The sequence below is a fragment of the Gorilla gorilla genome, chromosome 5, assembly GCF_029281585.2.
Source record: "Gorilla gorilla gorilla isolate KB3781 chromosome 5, NHGRI_mGorGor1-v2.1_pri, whole genome shotgun sequence".
NCBI classification, from domain to species: Eukaryota; Metazoa; Chordata; class Mammalia; order Primates; family Hominidae; genus Gorilla; species Gorilla gorilla.
The window spans coordinates 43,671,143-43,687,588 of NC_073229.2; the positions used below are offsets into that span (position 1 = coordinate 43,671,143).

The window sequence follows — 16,446 nt, forward strand, 5'->3', positions numbered from 1 at the left end:
AAAAGAAAAGAAATTAGCTGGGCATGGTGGCATGTGCCTTAGTTTCAGCTACTCAGGAGGCTGAGATGAGGATTGCTTGAGCCTAGGAGGGCAAGGCTGCAGTGAGCCATGGTCATGCCACTGAATTCCAGCCTAAGTGACAGAGCAAGACCTTGTCTCAAAAAAAAAAAAAGTTACAGAGCTCCAACTAAATAATGTGGGGAACAAAAGAAAAAAGAAGATGATTTTATGGCTGATTTTTTTTTTTTTTAAGGAAAAGCAATTCATGTACCCTTGAAGATTAGATTAAGTTCTATACAATAGCCCAAAATGACAGTGGCTGAAACAAGTTTATTTCTCTCCCATTTAAAGCAAGTCTAGATGTGGAAGTCTGGGAAGCCCAGAAAATCCAGGTCTTGTTTGTGTATGGAAACTCCAGAAAATCACAGATTCCTTCCAGCCACCCCTCAATTACCCCTGGTATCCAAGAGAGCCACTAAAGTTCCAGCCATCATACTCACAACCCAAGTTGTAGGATGGAAAAAAGGACACAAAAGTAGGGTGAAGAGCATGTGTGCAACAGCTCTCTTTTACTCTAGTGTCCTAAAACCTATCATAAAACCTTTGGCTTGCCTTGCATTAGCCAGAATTTAGTACGTGGCCACACTTAAGAAGTCAGAAAGATTAGCTTTTTTTCCAGGGTAGTTGGCTGAAAATCAGGAGTTCTCATATTAAAAAACAGAGAATGGACATCGAATAGATGACCAACAATCTCCTTCACACTCATACTATTTAAACTGTCCTAGTCAATGACCAAAAAAGAAAAGCCTACAAACTCATTGATACAAAAGCTTAACAAAGGTACTCCCCCCCACACACCATCCCCAAAAGGAAATTTCCAATCTAATTAACAGTCTTAGGTTGGGCTGCTGAAACAAAATACCACAGCCTGAGTGACTTAAACAACGACAATTTATCTCTCACTGTTCTGAGGTCTGAGTTGATTCTTTGTCAAGGCCCTTTCCTAGCTTGCAGATGGCTACCTTCCTGCTATGTCTTCACATGGCAAAGAGAGAGCTAGCTTTCTGGTCTTTTCTTATAAGGGACCAGTCCCATCATGCCCATCATGAAGACTCGATCTGCTAGGATCTCAACTAAACCTAACTATCACCCAAAGAGCCCACCTCCAAAGACCATCACATTGAATGTGAGAGTTTCTACATATGAATTGTGGGAAACACAAACATTTACTTCAACTGTAACTATTGAAGCAAAAATGTCCCCTCACCATAGACACCCAGCACCACAGTAGTACATTTATTACAACTGAACTTACATTGACACGTCATTATCAACGAAAGTCTGTAATTTACATTAGGGGTTTATTCTTGGTGTTGTGCTTTCTATGGGTTTTGACAAATGTATAATGTAATGTATTCACCATTATAGTATCACAGAAGTTTCACTGCCCTAAAAATCCTCTGTGTTCTGCCTTTTCAACCCTTCCTGTCACCCAATTTCTATCAACTAATCTTTTGACTGTGTCCATAGTTACTGCCTTTTCTAGAGTGTCATATAGTTGTGAGGCAGGAAGCAGGAGTGAACTCCGGAGGCAGGGACTTTACTCCGGACCAGATTGAAGACTAGCCGAAACAGGGACGAGGTTAAAGCACCTCTCCGTAAGACACGCCCACCAGCGCCATGTCAGTTTTTCGTTGCCATGGCAACAACGGGACGTTAACGACTTCTTTCCTCTGTACCTACTCCGAAGTTACCACTCTTTTTCTAGAAATTTCTGCATAATCCCCCTTAACATGCACTTAACTAAAAGCAGGTATATTACTGCAGAACTGCCCCTGAGCTGCTACTCTGGGCACACTACTTATGGGTTAGCCCTGCTCAGCAAGGAGCAGTACCTGTTCTGCTGCTGTACACTGCTGCTTCAGTAAAAGTTGCTAACACCACCACTTCACCCTTGAATTCTTCCCTGGGCTAAGCCCTAATTTTTGGCTTGCTTGCCCTGCATCAGTTGGAATCATATAGTATGCAGTCTTTTCAGGTTGGCTTTTTAGTAACATATATTTAAGTTTCCTTCATGTCTTTTCATGGCTTGATCATTTCTTTTCTTTTTCTTTTTCTTTTTTCTTTTCTTTTTTCTTTCTTTTTTTTTTTTTTTTGAGACAGAGGAGTCTTGCTCTGTTGCCCAGGCTGAAGTGCAGTGGCACTGGCTCACTGCAACCTCCATCTCCCAGGTTCAAGCGATTCTCATATCTCAGCCTCCCGAGTAGCTGGGATTACAGGCTCACGCCACTATGCCCGGCTAATTGGGGTTTTCCCATGTTGACCAGGCTGGTCTCAAACTCCTGGCCTCAAGCAATCCACCCACTTCGGCCTCCCAAAGTGAATGCATTTCTTTTCAACTCTAAATAACATTCCATTATTCAGAAGTACCACAGTTATCCACTTACCTACTAAAAGACATCTTGTTTCCAAGTTTTGGATAAATTATGAATAAAGCTGCTATAAACATCTATGTGCAGGTTTTTGTGTGGAGATAAGTTTTCAATTCCTTTGGATAAATACTAAGGAGCGCGACTGGTGAATCTTATGGTAAAAGTATGGTTACTTTTGTAAGAAACCACCAAACTGTCTTCCAAAGTGATTGCATATTTTGCATTCTCACCAGTAATGAACAAGTTACTATTGCTACATATCTTTGCAAACTTTGGTGCTGACAGTGTTCTAAATTTTGGTCATTCTACTAGGTATGCAGTGGTATCTACTTGTTTTAATTTGCAGTTCCCTAATGACATGATGTCAAGCATCTTTTCATACGCATACTTGCATCTGTGTATCTTCTTTGGTGAACAGATGTTCAGGTCATTGGCCTGCTTTAAATCAGGTTATTTTCTTACTGTTGAGTTTTAAGTATTCTTTGTATATTCTAAAAATATTGTTCTTCATCAGATCTGTCTTTTGCAAACATTACCTGCCAATGTGTGGCTTTTCTTCAACACTTCTTTGTAAATTTGCAAGTCCTTTGAGAAAAGAAATGTACCCAAAGTATTTATTTGGCAATCTCATATCATGAGAGTACTCTAAAGCTAAATAAATTACAGTTTTTCAAATTTTGAATTAATTGATCTTTGCTATTGTTAGCAAGGTCTTGTATTCTTTTTTTTTTTTTTTTTAAGAGACGGGTCTTGCTACAGTGCCCAGGCTGGTCTTGAACTCCAGGCCTAAAATGATCCTCCTGCCTTGGCCTTCCAAAGTACTGGGATTACAGGCATAAGTCACCACGCTCAGCCATCTGGTATTCTTTAGCAACTGTTTGGTAACTTAATCTTTCACTTTTTGAAAACAAAAAATAGTTTTTTTCTTATAGTTTTCTAACAAAATATTCATAACCGAAATAATTTCTCTTTATCACCTCTTCTTATAAATACGGTTTTCTTTTTTTATATAAAAATTTAAGACATTTTATAACTGGCCAAATTTACTAGCTTAGATACTATTAGATAGTCAATATTTTTTGTTGGATATTTGATTTTTATTTCAGGCAACTAATATCTATTCATTTTTGCACTGTTGGAAGAAAATTACTGATCAAATTCACTATGTATTTGCAGAAAATGGCTTTCAATATTGTCTACTTTATCATCCTTTTTTTTTCTTTCTTTCTTCCTTTTTAGATACAGGGTCTCACTATGTGCCCAGGCTGGTCTCCAACTTCTGGGCTCAAGCAATCCTCCCTCCTTGGCCTTCCAAAGGGTTGGATATGTTTTATCTACAACTTTGTTGTTTTGTTCTGCTACAGGATATTTGCAATTGCCATTTATCATGAAATTCATGACATACCTTCTTCCACTCTCCTTTTTATCTTTATTGTTCTGGTTATAGGACTAGCTTTGCATCTCTACTCAATTCTGTATCAATAGTACGCTTTCATTTAAAATTTTAAGTTTGTCCATATGTATATTGACACAGGGTCTTGCTCTGTTGCCCAGACTGGAGTGCAGTGGCAAGATCAGGGCTCACTGCAGCCTTGACTGCCTAGGCTCAAGTCATGCTCCCACCTCAGCCTCCAGAATGGCTGGGACTACAGGCACGCACCACCACACATGGCTCATTTTTTTGTATTGAGACAGGGTTTCTCCATGTTGCCCAGGCTGGTCTTGAACTACTGGGCTCAAGCAATCCTCCCACCTTAGCCTCCCAAAGTGTTGGGATTACAGGCTTGAGCCACCATGCCTCGCTTCTACACTTATTTTTAATTCTAAAATAATTTATAATAATAAATATTAACAATTAGATTTAATTACTGATAAATATTAAATGTTAAATAGGTTTTATTAAATAATTAAATAAAAATGAAAATAATCAGTATTTCAATTTAATTACTAATTATAATTCACAGTTATCCTTGTAACTCCTAATGTCTATATAAAAGATTTTCATATTTTTTAATTCTTAAAATTTTATTATTTATTTCACACCAGGCCATCACTGTGATACATTTTTTAAAACACATTAAATTATCACCAGAAAAGTGCTGTGATGGAAAATATAAATTGAAATACCTTTTCTGATTAGGAGAGTAATTCTGTTTTTCTGATAGAGAATAGAAGAGTCCTTCAGGCCCCTCCAAACTGTCATATTCTGGGCATCGGGTGTCCCCATCCTCACTTTAGTCCACAGGCAGGGTCCTCAGTCTTCAGCGCTCCTTCTCTTTCCCCTTTGTCTTGTGTCTCCTTGGGTCTCTTTTCTCCAAGACCTAAACTCCCTGAGGACAAGACTATTTTTTACATCTTGATGTCACTCCTGAGCACTTGCTTTAATGTGTTGGACACTGGGTCCATTAAAGATTGTATGTGAAATTATAAAAGAAACGTTTTCACCTTTCTGTGGTACAGCTATAATTTCTGGTTTCATTTACCAACTGGGTGAAAGTGGACCAGTGACACCATTTGTCTGGGCCTTCCTTTCCTGAAATATAATATTGGGGCAATAGTCCCTGGTTCTTGTAAGGTGTTCAGGCACAAAACGCTAGGCATGTAACATACTAAATGAGGTTTTCCCAGTTAATTTATATGATTGCAAAGGACGTTCATATACACGGTCTGCTAAAGAATTCTGGGGCCAATTAATCTCTGTGGCATGATGGGTAAGTCGATCCCTTCTCTGGGCGTCTATTACTTCAGAAAAGGCATGAACTCAATTTTAGGGACCACACAAAAAAATGTATTCACTATCGTGTAGGACTTGGTCATTAGAGAGCTTTTGTTTCTTTTTTTTAAAATTTTTTTTAATTTTTATTTTCGTGTATGTGAATTTAATGGAGAGCTTTTAAATAACCAGATATTTAAATAACCAGATAATACAGATGCCCGGCTCGCTCCAGACAAATTAGAAAAGTATGTAGGTGAGGAGGGACCAGCCAGAAGGCGGTATCTTTCAGCTCTGGAGTGACACTGAACGTACTTCTCTTCCCGGGATGTCACGAGGTGTAAATTTCTCTGGCCTTACCCAGGTCCATGCCCGCCCCCAGGGGCCCCAAGAATGACTTCAGCACCCCACCCCCACCTCCCTCTCCAGATGTGGGTCCTGGGAGCGTTCAAGGCCCGTCAGTCACTCGAGCCACCCCTTGGCGGCTGGACCAAACCTTGGGCTGCCGCCTGGATCTGCAGCTGGAAAGCGCCGTGACCACCGGCGTCCCCAGCTGGAGCAGGGCGGGCTGCGCGACTCGCGAGGACGCCCTGAACCGCGGCTTCCTCTTTCATAGCCGCAGGACTTGTGGTCAGAAGGCCGACTCCAAGCCTCAGCGGATCCACGAAATGGCCTCTTTGAGGCTGTGGTGAAATTTAAGATACCCTTTCCATGCCATTGTTACTGACGTACTTCAGAAAACAGGTTAAAGTTCTGAAAGGACGTGGTCACGACTTTATATTTCTTACAGATTTGTGTCTCATGTTTTGTGCGTAAAAACCATTCGTCCTCATTTGCGATTCTCATATCCGTAATTCAGTTATACATAAAACTGAATTCAGTTATATCATAAAAGGTTCCCATGCGGGGAATGATTCGTTGGGTCTCAGCCTGAGGCCAGACGCAGCAGAGAGATCGGGAGTTGGGGGATGGCGGGCGGGGACCGGGGAGGAGGCCGCCCGCCGCCAGACTCAGGGTCCAACAGAGCAGCAAATGCTCCCCGGCTCCCAGCCAGGGCGCAGCAGCTGGCCTGGGGCCGCCCCTCACGCCGCAGGAGCCCCGCCCGCAGCGCCGGCCCTGCCCCTGGCCTGTGCGGGCGCCAGGGCCCCCTACAGCTTGCAGTCGCCATGCGCGCCTCCCCGCGAGGCTTGTTTTCTAGCGCCTCTGATGGGCCGCCTCCCGCAGGCCTGGTGTGAGCCTGGGGTCCGTTCTCACAGCTGTATCTGGGGTCTGAATGCCGCGCCCTCTGGAGAGCCACAGATGGGTCTCCGCTGATGCTTCTCTCAATTTCCTCTAAGGGCGAGAGCTCCGAGAAAGGAGCCGATCCTGGTGGAAGACTACAGGTCTGAGTCCACTGGACGAAAAACGAGGTGCGTTAAGAGACCGCGGGAGTGGGGAAATGGGGAAGTGAGGGTGGGGACTGGGCAATGGGGGCGGGGCGAGAGGTCTGGGGCTGGCGGGGACAGGCTTAAGAGAGAGCCACCCCTCCTAGCCTTGAAGCTGTACCGAACCTCCCTGTGATATTTTAAAATGCAAAAGTACAAAAATTGAAGTAATGGAACTATGCGTACGCACCTCCTAGATTTTTAAAGGTTAACGTGTGACTGTGTTTACTTCAGATGTTCCTGAAATAAATGAAAATGACCAGTTAAAATGAAGGAAGAACGCGCTTGCGTCCCTCCTAGAGGTCAAACACTCTTCTGAGGATAGGTTGTATGCTCTCAGCACCTGTTTTTATTAAAAGTATTAAGAAGTACTTTTCCAAATATTAGATGTAGTGTATCATATCATTTAAAAGATTTTTTTTTGTTTAAAATAGTCTTTTAAAAATAATCTTTTTTTTTTTTATTTTTAGATTTTTTTGAGACAGAGTCTCGCTGTGTTGCTCAGGCTGGAGTGCAGTGGCGCCATCTCCCCTTACTGCAACCTCTGCCTCCCCGGTTCAAGTGATTCTCCTGCCTCAGACTCCCAAGTAGCTGGGATTAAAAGCGTGAGCCACCACACCCTACCAATTTTTGTATTTTAGTAGAGATGGGGTTTCACTATGTTGTCCAGGCTGGTCTCGAAATCATGACCTCCACTAATCCAGCTACCTCGGCCTCCCAGAGTGCTGGGATTACAGGCATAAGCCACCGTGCCTGGCCACTTTAATCATTTTTGTTTTTGCATCTAGTCTAAGAAATTCTGCACTAAAATTCTGCACTATTTTCTTCTAAAGTTTTAAAACATTTTCTATCTGTGTCTTTGTTAGATGTAGAAACTTTTGTGTATGATATGGGGTATAGCTATAATTTTATTTTTATTCCATATGAAAGCCAGTTTCTCAGCCCAGGTAATTGAATAGACCATCCTTTCTCCACCAACTCTTAAGGCTACTTCTACTCTATTGTGTTCATAGTAGTTTCTAGGCTTTCTGTTTTGTTGTACTGATTTCTTCACCTATTTTTGCATCAAGGCTCTCCTCTTGGGGAAATAAAACAATCCTGCCAACCAAAGACCCCTCTGGATCCTCAAACACGCCATCAGCATGGAAGGCTGCTATGGCATAGCGAGAGATAAATAGGATTCAGGCAGTGCTGTCCTTACATCGCAATCATTCAGGTAATTAGCAGGAGCATCAATCAGTACAGATATCCAGAGCTGATGGTCTTATTTGTATGAATGCCCAGTGCATATGGGATTGGAGGGGAGGGCTTGGAGTGGGATGAGGGGCTAGTGGGATCCAGAAAGGGGCTAGTCTTCAGGTCTTCCCTGGAGAGTATGTAATCTCTTATAACTAAGTGTTGATTTTTGTTTTGTTTGTACCTTCTTTAGATCTTGAAGTATTCGCTAAGGCTTAACATGTAATATATTTGAATCTTCATATGAATACGTTTATCTGATAGATTTTGGTGACACATAAACTATGAAACAAACAGAAAGATGGAACATGGAAAGGGTCAAGGGTGGCCTTGGTTAGGGATGGCAGCTTTTACAACTACGAGCTAAGATAAAATTTAGAAGGTTTTCTTTTTATTTTAATTAATCATACCGCTATTTTTCTCCTTTAATTTCCATATATAATGGGTTGATTGTAGTATTTTTATTGTGCTTAACTATTTTAAGATAATAGTTGTCTCCTCATTTTAGCAAATATTTAATGAAAAATCAACTTTATTGAGGAATAATTTATACACAGTAAAATACACCTGTATTAATTATACAATTTGATGAGTTTTATATACCCAAACAGTTACTACTGTAATCAAATTACAGAACACTTCCGTCAACCTAGATAGTTTCCATTTGTAGTATCACCTGTGCCGCCTCTTCCATCCTCTTGGCCCCAGGCAGCCACTGATGTACTTTCCATAATTACAGCTTAGTTTTCACATTCCTAAAATTTCATATGAATGGAATTTATATCATATTTTTTATTTTCCTTCACATTTTTGAGATTCATCCATTTTGTGTATATATCAGTAGTTTATTCCCTTTTATTGCTTTAGAATATTCCAAGATATAGATATATTGCAGTTTTTTTTTTTTGAGACAGAGTTTCCATCTTGTTGCCCAGGCTGAAGTGCAATGGCATGGTCTTGGCTCACTGCAATCTCTGCCTCTTCGGTTCAAGCGATTCTCTTGCCTCAGCCTTCCGAGTAGCTGGGATTACAGGCGCCCGTGACGATGCCCAGGTAATTTTTGTATTTTTAGTAGAGACGGGGTTTCACCATGTTGGACGGGCTGGTCTCAAACTCCTGATCTCAGGTGATCCGTACATCTTGGCCTCCCAAAGTTCTGGGATTACAGGCATGAACCACTGCGTCCGTCTGATATATTACAATTTATTTACCCATTCACCTGTTGATGGACACGTGGGTTGTTTCCAGTTTATAGCATTGTGAAACAAAGCCAGTGTGAACATTTGTACATGTCATAGTGTGGACATGTGTTCATTTATCTGGGAGAAATGACTCAGAAATACTGCTGGGCTGTATAAGTGTTTAATTTTATGTTAGAAACAGCCAAACTTTTTTCAAAGTAGTTGTAACATTGTCCTCTTACATCCACAATATATGAGAGTAGTTTCCTCCACACCCTTGCTCACCCTGGGGATTGTCAGTCCTTTTAACATTAGCTATTCTGTCGAATGTGAAGTATCTCATTGTGGTTTTGACTTGCATTTCCCTAGTAACTAATGATGTTTAAAATCTTTTCATGTGCATACTGGCCATTTGTATGTTTTCTTTTGTGAAATGTCTGTTGAAAACTTTTACTCTTTGTTTTCACTTGTCATCTTACTAAGTTATAAGGTTCCTTATATTTTCTAGGTGCGAGTCCTTTGTCAGATACATGTATTATAAATATTTTCTCTCAGCCTGTGATTTTTCTTTTTCTTTTCTATTTACTTATTTATTTATTTATTTATTTTTTAGGAAGAGTCTCACTTTGTCATCCAGGCTGGAGTGCAGTGGCACCATCTTGGCTCACTGCAACCTGTACCTCCCGGGTTCCAGCGATTCTCATGCCTCAGCCTCCTGCTTTTCATTTTATAAAGTTTTTTGAAAAGCAAATTTTCACTTTTGATGAAATTTATCATTTTGTTATTTATGTTTCATAAACTATAAACCTGTTGTTTTGTTTTAAAGAAATCTTTGCTAATCCTAGGGTATTGATGATTTTCTCCTATTTTTTAAAGAAGTTTTATAATTTTAGCTTTTACATTTAAGTCTATGGTCTATTTTGAGTTAATTTTTGCATAAAGTTTGAGGTAAGGCTCCTGCTCCTCTCCCCCACACCGGATGTCTACTTGTTCAAGAAATATTTACTGAAAAGACGATTTTTTTACTTATTAAATAGCATTGACACCTTTGTCAAAACCAGTTGTCCATAGATGTGTGAATCTATTTCTGGGTGCTCTATTTTGTTTCACTGATCTTTGTGTCTAACCTTATACCAATTCATTCTGAAATACTTTCCAGATTACTATAGCATTTTAATAAAATTTTGAAATTGAATAGTTTAAGCCCTTGGATTTTTTTCCTTTTAAGTATATCAACTTGGAGAGGATTGATTCATATTTGTGTTTCATTTTTTCATTTTTCAAAATTATGTTTCAAATTGACATAATAATTATATGTATATATGGGGTGCATAGTGATGTTCTTTTTTAAAAAAAATATTTATTTATGTTTGAGACAGAGCCTTGCTCTGTTACCCAGGCTGGAGTGCAGTGGCGTGATTTCGGCTCACTGCAACCTCCGCCTCCTGGGTTCAAGCAATTCTCTTGCCTCAGCCTCCTGAGTAGCTGGGATTACAGGCACATGCCACCACGCCTGGCTGATTTTTGTATTTTTAGTAGAGATGGAGTTTCATCATGTTGGCCAGACTGGTCTCTAACTCCTGACCTCAAGTGATCTGCTTACCTTGGCCTCCCAAAGTGCTGGGATTACAGGTGTGAGCCACTGCGCCCAGCCCATAGTGGTATTTTTATACATACTGTGTATAGTGATCAGGTCAGGGTAATTAATTAGAATATCCATTATTTCAAGCATTTCTCATTTCTTTGTGTTGGAAACATTCAATGTCCTCTTTTCTAGCTCTTTGAAAATATTTATTACTGTTAACTATTGCCATTCTGTAGTACAAATAGAACACTAGAACTGATTGCTCTTATCTAGCTGTAACTTATTTTAAAGAATCTCTCTTTATCATCTCTTTCCCCTACCATTCCCAGCCTCTAGTAATCTCTGTTGTACTTTTTACTTCAATGAGATAAACTTATTTATTTAGTTAGCTAGCTTCTGTATATAAGTGAGAACATGTGGTGTTTAACTTTCTGTTTCTGGCTTATTTCACTTAATGTAGTATCCTGCAATTCCATCCATGTTGCTACAAATGACAGGATTTCATCCTGTCATGAACAAACAAAAATTTGCCAAAACAAAAATTACCTTAGTTATCACATTTCTTTTATTGACGTAATTCATAATCATCAGAATCGTCTGACTTGTACATCATTGTATCAGTTGGTTTTATGCTCAAGATGTTGTATTGGTTCATTATTGTCTTAATATCCCAACCAACCCAATCTAGACATAAATGCTGGCCCCCGTGACATGGCAGGAAAGGGAGACAGGCCTGGGCCAGGCATAGTGATAGCAATGCACCTGTGTTTGAAGCTGTTAAATATTTGCTACAATCGTATTCCTAGACTCAAAATTAGATTCTTGTTAAGTCCTACTTGTCAGTGTCTATGGCTGTGTGAGTTCTGGTTAGTAGAAGGTGGGCAAAAGTGATGTGTATTCTTCCATAACTGGTCCATAACCACCTACCACTCACAATACTCCATGCCTTTTTTTCTCTTCAGGCTCCTTGGATTAGAGACCATCCTGAGGACATCCTTGGGAGCCATGTGCTGAAGATGGCCAAGCCACAGGATGAAAGGAGCTGCATCTTTGAGTCACCACTGGAGAAAGATCTCTGTAAATGGATTTGCAGAGAAGTCTTCTTGAGTACTCCCCTTCTAAGTTCCACTTGTAATCCACTTCTTTTATTCTCCCAGCAATCAATGTGGTTTGGGGAAATTCCAGAATCTCATAATATCTTGGTCATGGGTAAATAAGGAAAGGGCCTTTACATACATGTGATGCAAAGCAGATCAAAACAAGCAGAGCAGCCTAAGAGCAGCAAGACCCCAAAGGGTAAGGGAAGTCCTGCAGAAGAGCAGAGCGGTGCTGCAAAGGCAGGCAGGTAAGGTAAGCGGATAGGGCCATCAGGATGGATCCTTGGGGCATGCCAGCATCCACCAGGGACTGGTAGAGCTATTTAGAGAAACTGATAAAAAGCTCTGCCAACTACAGTCACAAAAGATGGAGCTCAGAACGATGAGTAGATGCCTAAAACATCTCCATTTTGTTGATGAAGAAAGTAAAGTTTATAGAGCTTAGATTATTTGCTTTTGTACCTAGCACAGTACTTAGTTTATAGTAGATGCACAATAAGTATTTGTTTAATGAGTGAATGAGTCACTAGCCTAAGACCTTTAATATAACATGCTTAAACCTGCTACCAGGGATTGGGAACTCACCTAATTAGTAGTGAGTAGAGGGGTGTGGTACTGGTACTTAAGATAGACGCATTGTGGTTGGGTATGGTGTGTTTTTGTTTTTGTTTTGAGACAGATTCTCCCTCTGTTGCCCAGGCTGAGATGCTGTGGCATTATCATGGCTCACTGCAGCCTTAACCTCCCGGGGCTCAAGCGATCCTCCCACCTCAGCCTCCGAGTAGCTGGGACCACAGGTGCGCATCACCGTGCCTGGCTAATTTTGTTTTTTGTTTGTTTGTTTGTTTTGTAGGGACGGGATTTTGCCATGTTGCCCAGGTTGGTCTCGAACTCCTGGGCTCAAGCTATCCACCCGCCTCGGCCTCCCAAAGTTGTAGGATTAAGGTGTGAGCCACTGTGTCCAGCAGATATGATGTTTTTAAAAGTTTGAGAGTTAATATGCTCTCTGGTGTGCCCTAGGTCCCACCACTCCTATTGCCTTAAAACTCACGCAGTACACATTTGTCTTCCATGGGCTTCAGTTGTAAGAGAACCCTTTCTACTCTTTGCTGTTCACAAGTCTCCTTTTAAACAGAGCTTGTTCCCAATGCTGTTTTGTTTTGCCCTCTGCCATGTCCTTCCGGCCATCACCTACTGTGGGGAAAAGAGAGAGAGATCAGATTGTTACTGTGTCTGTGTAGAAAGAAGTAGACATAGGAGACTCCATTTTGTTCTGTACTAAGAAAAATTCTTCTGCCTTGAGATGCTGTTAATCTGTAACCCTACCCCCAACCCTGTGCTCCCTTGAGACATATGCTCTGTCAACTCAGGGTTAAATGGATTAAGGGCTGTGCAAGATGTGCTTTGTTAAACAAATGCTTGAAGGCAGCATGCTCCTTAAGAGTCATCTCTACTCCCTAATCTCAAGTACTCAGGGACACAAAACACTGCGGAAGGCCGCAGGGACCTCTGCCTAGGAAAGCCAGGTATTGTCCAAGGTTTCTCCCCATGTGATAGTCTGAAATATGGCCTCGTGGGAAGGGAAAGACCTGACCGTCCCCCAGCCCGACACCCGTAAAGGGTCTGTGCTGAGGAGGATTAGTAAAAGAGGAAGGAACGCCTGTTTGCAGTTGAGACAAGAGGAAGGCATCTGTCTCCTGCTTGTCCCTGGGCAATGGAATGTCTCAGTGTAAAACCAGATTGTATATTCCATCTACTGAGATAGGGGAAAACTGCCTTAGGGCTGGAGGTGGGACATGCGGGCACAATACTGCTCTTCAAGTCATTGAGATGTTTATGTGTATACATATCTAAAGCACAGCACTTAATTCTTTACCTTGTTTATGATGTAGAGACCTTTGTTCACGTGTTTACCTGCTGACCTTCTCTCCACTATTATCCTTTGACCCTGCCACATCCCCCTCTCCGAGAAACACCCAATAATGATCAATAAATACTAAGGGAACTGAGAGGCCGGTGGGATCCTCCGTATGCTGAACACCGGTCCCCTGGACCCCTTTTTTTCTTTCTCTATACTTTGTCTCTGTGTCTCTTTCTTTTCCAAGTCTCTCGTTCCACCTAACGAGAAACACCCACAGGTGTGGAGGGGCAGCCCACCCCTTCAACCTACCTATCTTATCTCTTCCATTATCTATCCACATATGTCCTCTGTATTTTTTTGAGTTTTTAAACATTTATAAGCATAAGTCCTTGGGTAGCTATGCCACTTACATAATGAACTAGAAAAGGTAACCAAACAGAATAGGGTTGTACTCAGATATACCTTCTACAAGTTTGTGTTACACATATTTACACATATTTAAAAATATATACATATTATTATTGTGCTGTGTGGTTATTAGGCAAACTCAATAAGCAGTTCTTATAAAGTATACTCAATGTAGCTTTTATAAACTTACCATATTTTATAGTTATTCTGTTTGTATTAGCTGCTATAAACTACCTGGGCATCTTGCATGAGTCATTTTATTGTAACGTTTTTGTATCTGTTGAATGAGGAGTTAGAAGGCATCATCTTTAAGGAGATTTACAGGTACATGTCCAGGGCTCAATAATTTTATTATTATTGCCTGGACAGATAAAACCTAAGCAGGTGAAGGCGAAAGAATAAAAGTGCAGGGTGGAAGTTGCTTGAATGCTAACTGGGTCAACGTTCTCCCAGAAAACCCCTGTAAAAGAAACCTAAGAACCTACATCACCAGGAGACCATTGGGACCAGTTCCTCTGGAATCCCTGAGGCCAGATAATCAGGTGAAGCTTTACATTCTATCCCTTTCTGGTCATGACTTTCTCCACAGTCTGCTTGGTGCCTCCTCCTCTGTGACTCTAAATTCTTAGGATCAACCCCTCTTGCATATGCACATCCGCAGTGCCTGTGGGATACAGTGTGGTGTGGGGAGGAAACTCTCTTCTGCCTTAATATTTTCCTGTGTGCCCCAGGCCTTGACGGAATCCTGTCTCTCCATAATATTGCTTTTCGAGGAGACTGATTGATTGAGATGGGGTCTCGCTTTGTCGCCCAGGCTGGAATGCAGTGGCGTGATCTCGGCTCACCAACCTCCACCTCCCAGGCTCGAGTGATTCTCCCACTTAAGTCTCTTGAGTAGCTGGGACTACAGGTGCATGCCACCACGCCTGACAAATTTTTTTATTTTTTGTAGAGATGAGGTTTCGCCATGTTGACCAGGCTGGTCTCAAACTCCTGGACTCAAGTGATCTGCCCACCTCGGCCTCCCAAAGTACTGGGATTACAGGCATGAGCCAATGTGCCCGGCTTGAGGAGTTTTCTTCTGGAATTCCTGCTGGGTTTTTGTAGTCAGTCCTCTCCCCATTTCCCACATTGGCTCTTGCAGACCTTCCTTTTCCCCATTTCTATTTGCTACCATGTCAGACATGACTTTTGCCACAGGATCTCTATCCTACTATAGAGGAAACCAAAGCCATCAGTAGAAATTTCATTAACATGGAATCAGATTTATGGAAGAAAAGGGGAGGAAAGTTTTGCCTTAACACCTGGAAGGGTTTCGTTCCTTTTAGTAGCTGGGAGACAGAAACATAAGAAAGTAGCTTAATAAGCTTTCTGCTGTTCAGCTGATGATGTGTGAGCTGTCAGTAGTTCAAACTAGTCATTATCTTTATGAATTAATTATGTAATAACTTAAACAATGTCATAAACCTTCAAATCAGTTTAAGCCTAAATGTGTCATATTTAATAACAAGAGCAAGAAACATACGTTATGATGAAGAGCTCTTATATTTTCTTTGGATAAAAGTCAGTAGGCGGGGCGCGGTGGCTCATGCCTCTGATCCTAGCACTTTGGGAGGCTGAGGTGGGTGGACCATGAGGTCAGGAGATCGAGACCATCCTGGCTAACACGGTGAAACCCCGTCTCTACTAAAAATACAAAAAATTAGGTGGGCGTGGTGGCGGGCGCCTGTGGTCCCAGCTACTCGGGAGGTTGAGGCAGGAGAATGGCGTGAATCCGGGAGGCGGAGGTTGCAGTGAGCCGAGATTGTGCCACTGCATTCCAGCCTGGGCGACAGAGCAAGACTCCGTCTCAGAAAAAGAAAAAAAAAAAAAAGTCAGTAAAATTTAAGAGAAAAATGCATTTGCTTTGGGACTTTTAATATTTAGTCTACAAATCTAGCCACCATAGAAATCTGCTGATTAAATACGGGTTCTATTAAAATGGAAACATGCATTTTGGGGGAAAAAAGAGGGAGTGTTTTAGTGATTGTTTTTTACACTTGTTTATAATAAAATTTTAAACAATCTTGAGGGGAACATTTTATTTCTACTTGTAACTGCATAAAGTTATGAGATAAAGTTACAAACTATATCACATATAGTTTGTAGCTTTATAAATTATGAAATTCTAACAGAATAAATATGCTAATATGATGAAAACATCATAAATTACATTAGAATATATTTTAATAAACCAATTCAGAAGGAGCCAATACCCAATATCAAAATCATATTAATTGTAAAATTAATTAGGGCAGCCAAAATATTCTGGAATTCCTTCTAATAAAACAAATGAGTGTAAATACAGTCATACCAACAAATTTGAAGAATTATGCAGCATAAAAAGTGATTATCCCAGCACTTTGGGAGGCCAAGGTGGGCAGATCATGAGGTCAGGAGTTGGAGACCAGCCTGACCAACATGGTGAAACCCCGTCTTTACTAAAAATACAAAAATTAGCCGGGCTTGG

General features: G+C 41.0%; 1 long non-coding RNA gene across 1 annotated transcript; it reads left to right on the forward strand.

Annotated features, from left to right (window-relative positions):
- Positions 1-6,224: 6,224 nt before the first annotated feature.
- Positions 6,225-13,743, forward strand: LOC134758719 (uncharacterized). The gene is made up of 4 exons (XR_010134208.1): positions 6,225-6,554; positions 7,640-7,785; positions 8,720-8,858; positions 11,534-13,743. It is a non-coding gene; the product is annotated as an uncharacterized lncRNA (long non-coding RNA).
- The last annotated feature ends 2,703 nt before the right edge of the window (positions 13,744-16,446 follow it).